At 37.7% G+C, this 13735-nt stretch overlaps 1 protein-coding gene across 20 annotated transcripts in view; it reads left to right on the top strand.

Annotated features, from left to right (window-relative positions):
* The first annotated feature begins 9355 nt into the window (after nt 1-9355).
* Nucleotides 9356-13735, top strand: part of LOC119083644 — a 34826-nt gene continuing 30446 nt past the window's right edge. For 7 of the 20 annotated variants that reach the window (XM_037193400.1, XM_037193398.1, XM_037193395.1 and 4 more), the window contains exons 1-2: nt 9356-9652; nt 10303-10504. The gene's annotated coding sequence lies outside the window, so the exon portion shown is untranslated. Of the gene's footprint in view, nt 10505-13735 lie in introns of all 20 variants that reach the window. The other 13 variants (XM_037193393.1, XM_037193411.1, XM_037193403.1 and 10 more) reach the window with 6 other exon arrangements.

Below are 13735 nucleotides of genomic sequence, written 5' to 3'. Positions count from 1 at the left end.
TAGGGCCCTAGTATCGGCCTCAGTCCGAGGACCCAAATTTAAATTTTTTTTCAACTACATTCTATTCGGCCTTTGATTACCTTCCAAATGAAACAAAAATTACGAAAAACGGATGAAATTTGCTCGAGTTATATGTGAAATACACATAGGGCCCTAGTAGCGGCCTTAGGCCAAGGACCCAAATATAATTTTTTTCATCAACATTCTATTCGGCATTCGATTACCTTCCAAATCAAACAAAAATTACGAAAAACGAATGAAATTTACTCGAGTTCTATGTAAAATACACATAGGGCCCTAGTAGCATTTCACTTCTAAGGCCCTAACTCACGGTCCACTCACCCGAATTTTAAAAAACTTTTTTTTCCTGGATTGGTATTGACAATACCTATCATTTGCCGTGTCATTTACATTTCCATCGTTTATTTTGCCATAAATATCATCAAAAGACCTTAAATCACTTAGGTGGCCCTAACTCACGAAGGGCCGACCCGAATATGCCCATCTTCGAACTTAGCCTCACTATTTCGACTATCTTTCAGGGAAAAAAAATTTTGAAATCGGATTTGATTTACTCAAGATATCGACGTGACAGACGGACAGACAAAATTTTTATTGTGGATTCGTCATCTATGAACATAGGCAAACACTTTGCCCTTACCGTCTGCTTCGAATTCCATCAATTACACACGGCATCGTAATCCTATAAGCCCTTTGTACTTCGTACGGGGCTAAAAATTGGTTACCGAAAAATCAAACCTTTGCCAAACAAGCCACCGGGAAATATATGGACCGGGAAGTCCGTGTTACGTTTTTGGTTACCGGGAAAAACTTACTCAGTTACGGGGAACAAAACATTGTTTCCATGCCCGTCCAAAGGGTCTAAGAGTGTGTACCTCAGTCAGTGCCGCTTTTAGCTTTTGGGCGCCATAGGGCAATTGGAAAAGTAGGCGTCAATTTAGTAAGGCTAAATTTTTTTAAGGACATCGGGCGCCATTTTCTTTTGCTCCACTTCGGGCGCCACGGGCATTTGCCCATTTGGCCCATATGGAAAAGGCGGCACTGACCTCAGTGAAGCTTATTTACATTGTAGAGAAACCATCAAAACCAACAAAATTGGTGCCAAAGTAATCTCGTTCGTGGTACAGGGGATGTCAGTGAAATTTAGACAGGAATTTGCTTCAGCTGTTTTTGAACTGATCTACTCATAAAAATAAAAGTGTATTGTCAGGCAGGTGAGATGAATTCGGTTTCATACAAACTTAGCAGGTGCAACAACATGAGTCACAAGAAAACAAGACGAATGGCAAAAAACATAAATACAAACATAAATTTACCTGAAAGTCTGGTAATTTCCAGCGCCGGACTGGCTCAAAAAAGCCCTTCGTTCGTTGTATGAAGAAATTTTTGAAAAGGCTCTTCGTTGCGCTTTATCCATACAAAAACCAAAAGGTCATTCGGGAATCGCCTGGGGCCAGTTCGGTACTGGTAATTTATCTGATTCGCTGAGGGTTTTAATGCGTTTATAAATTTTGGGCACGAGAGGTCGCCACTAAAAAATTTATTTTTAATTTTTCTGTTCATGTGACAGCTATGGCAACTATGGCTTTATCATGAGTAATGGGCGACGGTTTTCAAACTAGGATAAAGTGGGTGAGACGAAAGGACCTTGGCCTTCAAGTCTTAGCAAAATGTTCTTCTATCACAATTTACCCAATCGGAACTCTCCTTTCATCCAGAATTGGTGAAGACGAAAGTACTTAGGTTAACTATGAAATTTGTGTGGACAACACAAGGTAGGTTCGACGTGAAAAAGAAAAATTATTTCGCAAAATTTTCTCGATTGCTACAAAACAAGAAAATCGAACGACGTTGCATCGCTGCATTTATTCAAATAAGAAATCAGCGCACGTAAGAGTCGGAATTCATGCATCAATAATAACATTAACAATACGAGAACGTAAACAACTCCAAAACGCTCATTTATTCATAACGAAATGCTGCTTAGCATATCACACAAACATGTGTGTAGCCGTCTCACAAAACTGTTTCAAGTGCTTCGCAAACAACTGAATGTGCACGGCATTGTATCAAATTTTCTCGTTTAATTTTATCTTTTTGAACGTTATTAAGAATGAATTGAGCCGTAGAGACGCATATTCGTTGTTTCTTTTTACAACAAATGAAAACGCAATAAAGCAATAAAAACGTCGCGCGAAAAAATTAGCAGACTTACACTGTTAAGGCTACAATGGGTGGAGGAAGAGAGATAGAGAGGATAATAATTGAACGATATAGTTCTTGGTTCGATTTGCTACACGTAATGCGACCATATAATGTTTCGTGTGGGCGCAATTTTTAAGGACAACCCGTAAATTCAGACGAAAATAAATAAAAGCATCGGAAACGAACGCAAAACCTTTATAAATATTTAACAGCAATAAATTCTCCGATTACTTTTATCATACATACACGCAACGTAAATATTCATTTTTATTTGCGGCACTAAGCCGGAGTCTTCAATCTTGTGCGTATGCTATACCCTGGGTAGGATTCACGTCATTATCATGTAGAAGAACAACAGAGTGAAATTGGAGATGCGTCTGTATCAACTTCCGAATACTGGCCAAGGTAAGGCATTTCACTTGCGTAGACGTTACTTTTACAAGTTTCACTTGTCGTTCGTTTCCAAGTCGTCCGAGATGTTTGGAGCGCACAGGGAGGTTGATTATAATGCTAAGATACCTAAGATTGTGCCACTTTTATGCGCCAGCTGGTCACTCTAATTAAAGTCTAAGAATTCGGCAACAGTGTGCTGTAGAATCTCGTGTGACTGAGAAGGTCATTCAAGACCATCCCATTAGTTATTTACGAAACAAGTTTCTTTCAACTTTTTTCGAAAATAGTTTTCGAATTCAAACCTTTTTCAGATGAGAGACGAGTAGCAAATAAGGTATTGTGTACGTTTAGGTAGCAACGCGAGTTTGAAATAAAATTCTTTTGTTTTCAGGCCTTTTCAATTGTTTTGGAATATATTGAGTTTTGACATTGCAAGTTGAATTGACAGCCGTCCGTTTTCCAAACCTTTTGATTCAGATACATGACATGACAGCTGGAAACTGAACAATGTAAAAGTTATCTAGATTACTCGATAAGGCACGGTGGGGTTGAACAAAACTTAAATAGTGTCGCCACCTCTGGTTTTTCTTCATGTTCTTATTGAGGGACTCGAGTATTATAAGGAAACACATTCCGTTCGCGGATCTATCCAGCCGTTACGGAGAACCGACACTCATGGCCGTGCGGGACGGACGAGTCAATTTGAATACAGATTGTTATCGCAACGGATAGAGGGACTAATTCTAAGCTAATTCGTGTTAAAATGGCTTCCCTCGACAACCTGACCACGTAACCACAGCCAGCTAAGGTCGAAATTTCGACATTTTTAAATCGTGATATGTCCAAGATGAAGAGAGTTTGAAACTCTTTGAATGGCGATATTGGTAGAGGATTCCATGCTCTATTAAACGCTGGGAATGGATTTTACAAAATTTGTCTGAATTGTGCAATTTTTAAAGAACAAAAATCCACAATCCTTGGCGAAACTTGGACTCCGCTGTAATAAACAGGTTGACCTTGTCTGCAACAAAAGAATAATGCCTGATCAGTCTGCAGTCTAAGCTTTACAACGATACCAGAGCTTGCCATACCAACCTCACAACAAGTGTATGCTACGGCATTTTGTTTGCAACAAGGTCACTCTACGACGAAATTTTCAATTTATCATTCATCTTCAAGTTCCCGTTCCTTTACGATGAGTGGAATTGTTATCCTTTCTTCATAGATTAGTGGTTTAAGTTATTTGAAGCAATTCTTACATTTATTACATGTGGTTCCTTATAGTACTCGAGTCCCTCAAGAAGAACATGAAGAAAAATCAGAGGTGGTATCGCGACTCTATTTAAGTTTTGGTCAACGTTCACTGGTGCCATCGTCAAGAGGATAATGACAGGTTTCAATAAGCCGTTTTTGTGGCTTTGCACCACCTTCAGTATTTATATACTTTGCCCTATACTACCCAACAACACATAACAAACTTAGTGCAAAAGGGATGAACGACTTTGTGAGAGAACTTCATTCGTTTACTCCTGCACCTCTTTTGCACTAAGTTTGTTATGGGTTGTTGGGTAGTATACTCGTTACTCGCAACTCGCTGGCATTTATACAGACAAAATTTAGGTTAGTAATTCAAAGGCAAAGTTCTGACACCATTTTCTGACGATATCGAAAGCGTCTAAAGGTTTAAAAAAACGATTAAGAAACCATAGTGTCAGTTGCATAGCGATTAGCGCGAGAAAAAGTCACACATTTTGCGCTAGCTGAAATTTCATTCGACTCTCCTCTCTCCTCTGACTAAAAAGGTCTAAAAAATCGCAAGAAACCCTAAAAATGAGAGTCTACACTGGCACCCGTTTTTCAAATGAATCACGACCAACGCTCCTTCGATGCAAAGTTAAAAGGATAAGAAGAGACAAACGACAGAACCAAAAATAATTTCTTTTTACAAGTTTGTGTCCTTGTTTATTACACTCGAATGGTATGTTTGTTATATGATGGTGGTTTATTACACCGTTCATTTTGAAGAGTCGATATTGAATAGGGCGTATCGAATTTTGAGAATTTTAAGGGTCGCGATAGCCTGTGTGCGGAAAACGTAGATCATTGAAAACTAATTCCAGGCATATGGTTGATGGATCCGAAGGTGCCCGGGAAGAAGTCCCCCCGGACGACTTTAACTTTCAAATGGTCATAACTCGGAAAGTTGAGAGTATTTTTGAAAACAATGTTCTAGCAGGATGTAGAGCGTTAAAAACTCTACAAAACTGCCAAAGAAACCGATGGTCCAAAAGGTGTGTCTGTCGAGGTTTTCTAACATCGAAAGTTCGACATTTTCGTTTTTGACTTTTATTTCCTGAGAGACAAATTATTAACTTTAGCTTTTGGCATGAGGTTGTAGAGGAGGTCGAGTACTACCAGTACACTAGGCATTGTCCCGGTCGGCGATCCATCCGAAACCACTTTTTCAACATTTTTGAATGGACTTTTTAAGTGTACCCACGTCGCCCACGAAGCCAGTGCAGACAATGTAACCGGTGTTGCTGAGTCGAGGTAACCTTGGCCAGTAAGTGCACATAATAGTCCATAACAGTAGGTGAACTCTTTTACAAAATATTTGGGATCTCGATGTAGCACATTTTGTACTACAAAATCTGAGAAAGTGAAATTTGTGAGAAAAACAACAAATAATCGTTTTAATTAGTTATTTGACCCACGAACAGTAGTAAGAAGTCGATTTCGTTGCAAATACACATTTTTCGATATTTTTACAAACGGTTGAACTTCGTGGTATACCGTGTCCATATAATGTGCAACATCGAGATCCCAAATATTTTGTAAAAGAGTTCACCTACTGTTATGGAATATTATGTGCACTTACTGGCCAAGTTTACCTCGACTCAGCAACACCCGTTACATTGTCTGCACTGGCTTCGTGGGCGACGTGGGTACACTTAAAAAGTCCATTCAAAAATGTTGAAAAAGTGGTTTCGGATGGATCGCCGACCGGGACAATGCCTAGTGTACTGGTAGTGCTCGACCTCCTCTACAACCTCATGCCAAAAGCTAAAGTTAATAATTTGTCTCTCAGGAAATAAAAGTCAAAAACGAAAATGTCGAACTTTCGATGTTAGAAAACCTTGACAGACACACCTTTTGGACCATCGGTTTCTTTGGCAGTTTTGTAGAGTTTTTAACGCTCTACATCCTGCTAGAACATTGTTTTCAGAAATACTCTCAACTTTCCGAGTTATGACCATTTGAAAGTTAAAGTCGTCCGGGGGGACTTCTTCCCGGGCACCTTCGGATCCATCAACCATATGCCTGGAATTAGTTTTCAATGATCTACGTTTTTCGCACACAGGCTATCGCGGCCCTTAAAATTCTAAAAATTCGATACGCCCTAATATTGAATTCAATGGGAAAATTATATCCATTTTTAACGAGACAACGAAATTCGTTCGAGTTTTGATTTATCGAAATTGATGTGTTCTTTACCATACGTTACATATAATGAGAGCACTACTCTACGTCAAGTTCAATATTTTTCGTTGAGTTTTTTTCCCTTCGATTAAAAACATTTCTCGCAAAACACCTCGGCGTATGCACACATGTTTCGTGTTATTATTTAATGACTCTACGACGGTTATTTTTCTTCAATAATTCTGGTGAACACAACAGAATGACTGTGTGTACAGAAATGTTTGTTAATTTTTTTTTTGTCTTTACCTACAGAGTGCTATTAACGTCTATCGAATTTAGATAAAAACAAAAATGTTCTTCGCTCAACAGAACCGATTCTTTAACAACCGAGTGACTTAATAATTGTTATTGTCAAGATCTCAAGGTTTTTCCTTCAGATACTTCAGTGAGACCATTTATGGCTATCCACCAGTCAGTTTTGTTCGTTCTTTTATTCAGAATATAGAACTTATACACAGAGATTATGGTCGAAACACGAGAAACAAAAAAAATGGAAAAAAATTTCCGATATTTACCTTATATTAATGGTGTGGATGTAGATCCGAGATGGAACAATGCCGTCGTGTGTAATGTTATTGTGTAGCAGATAAATCCATAAATAATAACACTTGAGGTATGTACGGCGCTTGACTTTTTTCTGCTATGTATCCGAGATAATCTTTTATATTGATGTTGGTTTAGTCGGCGTACGGGATGGTTTAAACTTTTGATTTTTTGTTTTGAGAGTTTTTGTTTCTTCTCTCCACCGAGTTCAATTTGCACAAAATTTTTAATATTTTTTTTCTTCGTAACTTTAACTCACCGACACAAAAGTGACTCAACTCGATTCCATTGAAATTTCATTAAAAAACTTGACATGAAGGGATAGGTCCTTCTCGTAATATTTAATTCACCACAGCACATGCGCCTTTGCACCTGAATGCACATACACAACACGAAATAATGTATAACACTCGATTATCGTATACACAATCGACGATGTTTCATTATATTCCATGTAAATGAATCGTGAATGGATTTTTCAACAAATCTTTTATCATTAAAAAAGTTTCACTTTTCATCAAATTAACAGCAACGAAAACAATAGCCGAATCCACTTGTCTTCGATATTCAACGATTTACAATATTTTCAACCGAATCAACGCCAGTGCACTATTCATTATTTCCATTTTTTTCCCTTCTTTTATTTACTCATTCAACACTCATTTATAGAGCACACACAGTGGATGAGTTCATGAACGGTAACCATATGGTTATTGTACATCATGTTCGTTCGCTGCTCGATCTACGAATAAAATTTTAACGATTTTTGTTCAATAGAACACACAGTGAAAATGTCAAAACAACGACGACTTCTGCCGAATGAATGTGTACGACTGACGTTCGCCAAAAAAAGATTCAGTTGATGTGCGGAGTAGGATAACTGGAGAAATAGTATAGAGATTTGTACGAGTGTGTGTGTGTGTGTGTGAATCTGTTAGAGTAACGATTTGGGAGGTGCAGGAAAGCACACTTCAATCATGGAGAACGGAGAAACTTTATGACTTTAAGGTAGATCATACATCCACCTACTTGGCACAATGACAAGAAAAGCGCAATGACCTCGACTAAAGTTTTTGCTTCGAAATATTATTTGATGTCCCATTTAGCGTTTGACTTATTAACAGGCTTTCTTCGCTTTCATGTTGTTGTGAAATGTTCGTTTCCCGCACCACGAATGGGAACACATTTTCACCGAGGTTTTGGTGTTGCCAGTTCATATGGGATTTATTTTCAATAAATTGTGTAATTCGATTCGAACTTTATGGTTTCTTTGTTTTGAAAGGTGAACGAATTTAAGTTCTTCGGACGAATTAACTCTTTTGAATCGACCTTTGTAATTATTCAAAGAAAAGGTGGTTGAACCAAAGTTCTGAAAGATGTATGAGCTACCGCAAATTTCGGTGTCACCGCCTTCGTTATCAACTCAGAGTTGGCTTAACCTGTTCTTTCAGAACCTTGGGTTGAACGAAGAATGATTATTGGATGCTCCCAATTTAACAAATTGGGAGGAATATAAACCATCTGAAAAATATAGGTTTCTTCCAAGGCCGTTCAAAATGTCAATCGTCATCCAAAGAGAAGCGAACACAACCTCACTTTGAAGTTTTAACGAACAAATTTGTTTAAGTTGCGGTTATGTATGCTTCTACGGTCGGTTGTTTTAGGTCTGTCAAAATTCGTTTTTACCGTACGATGGAAGAAACCTATGTTAAACCTGAACGGAATTTAACCTCTCCGATAAAAATATTGTAATTTGTCACGTTATGAAATGACAGTAAACAGAGTCACTGCGTTTCGTAGTTGATGCTATAGTTTCGACGGACTGGGACTGCGATTCAAGCGGAAATTATTTGATGACACTCAAGAAGGCGAAGATTTATAGACTTTAGTGGACTTATTTCATGTCAAACATTATTGGTACTACAAAAAGCGTCCTCTTATAAGTCGATGTAGGAGCCACTTGACCCAATCAGATTATAGTATAGATCAATGTCAAATCAAGGTTCTGAAAGAACAGGTTAAGACACTTACGAAGGCGGGTGAAACACAAATCTTGACAATGCAGACATGTATATTGTTTGAAAAGTCAACTTGAAAACAATTTTTTTTTTTGGTAAGTTGGAATCGTCATATAAAATTTTCCAAATCTGGTTGGCGCTACAGGAAAATTTTGATCACACCGCCTTCGTGATCAACTCGAAAGTGTCTTAATCTGTTCTTTCAGAACCTTGTGTCAAATGGCGATTTCTTCTTTTAAATATTCTCAAATAATCAGCTAACCTCAAAAAATGAAAATTTCATTTCAATTTTTTGACATTGTTGTTAGCTTTGTGAAAATGACAGCTTACTTGACATCTCAAACGACATTGATCTATTTGCCTTAAAGGGTTAAGAGTCACGTAAACAAAGCAAAAATTGAAAAAAATTCAATTTTGTCTCTCCCACGAAGTACGTTTTTGGTAAGTGGAAATCAAGCATTACTTGCCGTCTACATTTTTGCTCCTCTCCATCTATCCAACTTTAAGAGTTTCATTTTTATGACAGAAAAAAACTCCAAACCGATCCGAAACAACCCAACACAAAGAAAAACGAATCGAAAAACATCCGACAAATTCACTTCAACCGAAAACTGGAATACGGTAAATTATCGCACCGCTGGCAACACAAATTTCAACTGAACAAATACATAATCGCGTCCATTTGGATTTCGTTTAAATCAGTATACGTCGCCATATGTTGGGAGTAGCGTCTCACCGCGTTCGGTATATCGAATGTGCCACTTTTCGTTCGCTAAAGTGCGTATTTATCGCATCCATTTTCTAAAAAAAAACTCGAAATTTTACGTTTTTATGCACTAAATGGTAACGGTTATCATCGAATCAAGTGTTTCAATAAAGTGGTGGCATTTGCATTGCGTTAATTTGCATCTTATATAAACGAATGATGGGACAATTTTTTTGTGTATAAAAATATTCGTAGCGAAGTGTCTTTTTTGAAGTCACCACACACAGTGAGAGAGAAAATTTTTTGTTCATATTAACCAGTTTCGTGGTGTTCTACGTTTAAAGTTTCAGTGAAACACAACATTTTCAATTTGATGTTTTTTTCTTTCTTTCTCTATAATAATACTTGTGAATGAGTTGGAACACCCTAATCGAACAATACTGTGTAGCGATATTTTTGGTGCAATAACAATTTAAAATACCGGAATTTCGGAATAGATTTTTTTGTTCTCCGTTTTCGTTTTTTTTTTTATTATTTGGCTCGCAACAATTGGGGAATATTGTATTATACCGTACAACACTTTATTATGAGCCCCAATTCAAAATTTGTGTTTTTCTCTCTCTCTTCTTCTTCTTTTTTTGTTTCCTTAGTGGCAATAATTTGTTAAATGTGTGTATATCAAAGTCTATGTACGGAAAAAGCGTACTGTAGAGGAGACCTTTTTAAATAATTATTAGAGGAGTTTGCGTTCAAGATAAAATATAGTTCCACCATACAGAAGAAGAAGAATAAAAAAAAGCGCCACACTGATAATATACAACGTATGATGCATAGAGTGTGTGCCCCGTTAAATGTATTAGTGTCTATATGTTTGTGTCCCACATGAATGGGAATTTCTTTCCGATTTTAACTTTTGTTTTTAAATTTTACGAATAGTGTCATCGAACGGCATTTGATGAACAGAAACCCGCGTGTGGATTTTTATAAAATATTTATATACAAACAAAGTGAATGTGGTGCTGTAATACCATCCGTAGAGCGAACATGAACATTATTTTGGATCGCAATTTATTGTCAAAACATTTTGTCGTATTGTGCACTATACAACAAATCGGTGTTTATGTGAAATCATTTTAAGGTAAGCGATAGAAATGCAAACGCCCGTCTTATCACTTTACAGCAGTATAATATACATACCACAGGACAGGTTCATACCTTGTTATGATGGGGACATTGTGATGGGATCCTTTTTCGGTTTCTACAATATGTTTTTGATCAAAATGTGAAAATTGATGAGATTTTGATTATTGCTTCGGCCCTTTGCATTGATTCTGTGAATCTTATCATATGCCACGCGTATTTACATGTTGGGAAGGATACAAGAGTCAACTAAACTTGTCAATTAGGGCGTATCGAATTTTTAGAATTTTAACGGCCGCGATAGCCTGTGTGCGGAAAACGTAGATCATTGAAAACTAATTCCAGGCATATAGTTGATGGATCCGAAGGTGCCCGGGAAGAAGTCCCCCCGGACGATTTTAACTTTCAAATGGTCATAACATCGAACAGTTCAGCTACTGTTATGGAATATTATGTGCACTTACTGGCCAAGGTTACCTCGACTCAGCAACACCGGTTACATTGTCTGCAATGGCTTCGTGGGCGACGTGGGTACACTTAAAAAGTCCATTCAAAAATGTTGAAAAAGTGGTTTCGGATGGATCGCCGACCGGGACAATGCCTAGTGTACTGGTAGTACTCGACCTCCTCTACAACCTCATGCCAAAAGCTAAAGTTAATAATTTGTCTCTCAGGAAATAAAAGTCAAAAACCAAAATGTCGAACTTTCGATGTTAGAAAACCTCGACAGACACACCTTCTGGACCATCGGTTTCTTTGGCAGTTTTGTAGAGTTTTTAACGCTCTACATCCTGCTAGAACATTGTTTTCAAAAATACTCTCAACTTTCCGAGTTATGACCATTTGAAAGTTAAAGTCGTCCGTAGGGACTTCTTCCCGGGCACCTTCGGATCCATCAACCATATGCCTGGAATTAGTTTTCAATGATCTACGTTTTCCGCACACAGGCTATTGCGACCCTTAAAATTCTCAAAATTCGATACGCCCTATTGTCAATGCCAGAACTCTGGGATTAGATACCATTGACAATTTTCGGATCTCCATACACGTCAGCCAACGAATGCCAGGATAACTTGTCCTGCCTAATCATTCTCGGCTTCTAACTTTTTTCGACGGACCAACCGATTCAAATGTGGACCAATAAATGACTGTATACGAACCAAGCTTGTCAATGCCCGCTTTCTGAGTTTAAAGACCATTGACCATCTTAGACAATTTCAGGTCATTCCATGTCGTTACAAGAACCAATTCGCCATGTCAATGACTTTACAGAGGATTCCCATTTGGGTCATTCCATGTCAATACAAAAAACCAATTCGTCTCGTCAACGACGTTACAGAGGAATTCCCAATCCGTGTGAACTTGTCAATGCCATATTTAAACTTTTACAAATTCCGGACGTCTTTTCGTTGCTAACTCCACCAAACGATTCCTTACCAACGCTAGATTTCATCGAATCCCGTTTAACCATTGACGTTTTCCAGATAGATCCAACCGTCTAACAATCGGTTTTCCAAAGTATGAATAAATATATTCGGTGAATGGCCCATACGTCGTTCCTTGGTAATGCAAACATTTCTTTTCGTTGACTCGAACTTTCTTTCGTCGCCAATAGTCTCGGAATGCATTAGCCGTCTCAGGTATGACCAAAATTCTCTTCCGATTTATCCAAACTTTTCCAAATCCGCAACCGCACCGTCCTGTCTCGGTCGCCATGTCGAAAATTTTAGATGCTTTTGATTCTTCTTCGATGCGACTACGAATAACTTTGAAAATAAACACAAATATTTAGGGCATCCAGCCCGTTTCACTGTTGTATTTATTCTGATCGTTTTATAAGCTCGGCCCACTCCGACCACTTTCATTTCAAGAGGATGCTATGTTAACAATTTGGATTCCATACATTGACCATTCATACCGCTCGCTGACTAACCATTTTCTGGTAATAACATCGAATGGCGCTTTACTCACATGAAATATCGAATCTGTAGCATTTTACCATTTTGTGTTCACTAATCAGGAGAATTTCCACTTTAGACGCTACATTCACTTCTAATGCAAATTTGTTTTGTGATTTTCGTTAAGGAGGATCAAGCGGATGCGATATCCTTTCAATCCAATTGTGGAGTGTTGAAGTTGAGTTCTTTGAATCGTGTTGTCAAACTGCAACCGTGGAAGGTTCTCAACAAACGATTGTCCATTTTTGTGGAGTATGTAGATGGACACGAATTCAGGAGTTAATCTAACTTCATTTTCTTGTTCGTTTATTTTCAAAATTGTCTGCATTCAGTTCATTCCTAAAAAATCACTAAAGAGAACAATGGGCCCAAACAGACGCCACAGTAAAACAGCTAGTTTAAAAAGAAGGAGACGAGGCCTAAGCACATAGATCAATTAAAATGAAAACTTTTCTTGCCGCTTGCCCTGTAACTGTTTGTTAACTGTTATCCATGCGATTGATTTTGACTAAGGACCTGAATTATCTAGTAGCCCAATGTTTTGCCAATAAAAGTAATTCAATTTACATAATGCCAGGGTGTTTGTTCATTTGTGTTCATTTTCAAACAGTGTGCATTAGGTCACTTCTTTGACGTTTCAAAAATGAACCGCTCCTGCCTTTTTTATTTCACACCTGCCATGACGCGAGTTATAAACACATCTAGTGCCTAAAAAATCATTAATTTTCACTAGTCGATGACGAAAAGTGAAACTCTCGTTGCGTTCATTAAGAAAAGGTTGTATGCAATTCGGTGATAAATGTTTCTTCAGACACACAATGCGTATTACACAGTTATGCAACTCATTTATGCACAGAGCCTATCTCAGACAAACTTTGGTGAAATTTAGTGAAACCTAATAAAACTGTTTACATGAGTTTCGCTAAATTTCGCCAAATTTCACCAAAGTTTGAGAAGTTCACTAAGGCTGTTTTCATAAATGGTTGACATTTTACCAAGTTTTCTAAGATCATGATGGATTTATCTACAATTCAATAAATCTACCAAAATTTGACAAAATTAAAATCAGAACCGCTCTCCACAGATTACGGACGATTTCAATTGCAATGGGTTGTGATAAAAGTTCATGGTTTGACCGTCGAAACTGATCGCCAGCGCCAATGTCAACATTTTCTTTTTGATTTTTCACTTCAATGATCTATTGAAATTGTGATATAGACTCAATAAACCAATTTATTCAACATATACTACATGCCTGAAACATAAATAGT

This window comes from Bradysia coprophila, unplaced genomic scaffold, assembly GCF_014529535.1.
Source record: "Bradysia coprophila strain Holo2 unplaced genomic scaffold, BU_Bcop_v1 contig_70, whole genome shotgun sequence".
Classification (NCBI taxonomy): Eukaryota; Metazoa; Arthropoda; class Insecta; order Diptera; family Sciaridae; genus Bradysia; species Bradysia coprophila.
The sequence above is the reverse complement of the archived record's forward strand: the minus strand, read 5'-3'. Positions and strand labels throughout refer to the sequence as shown.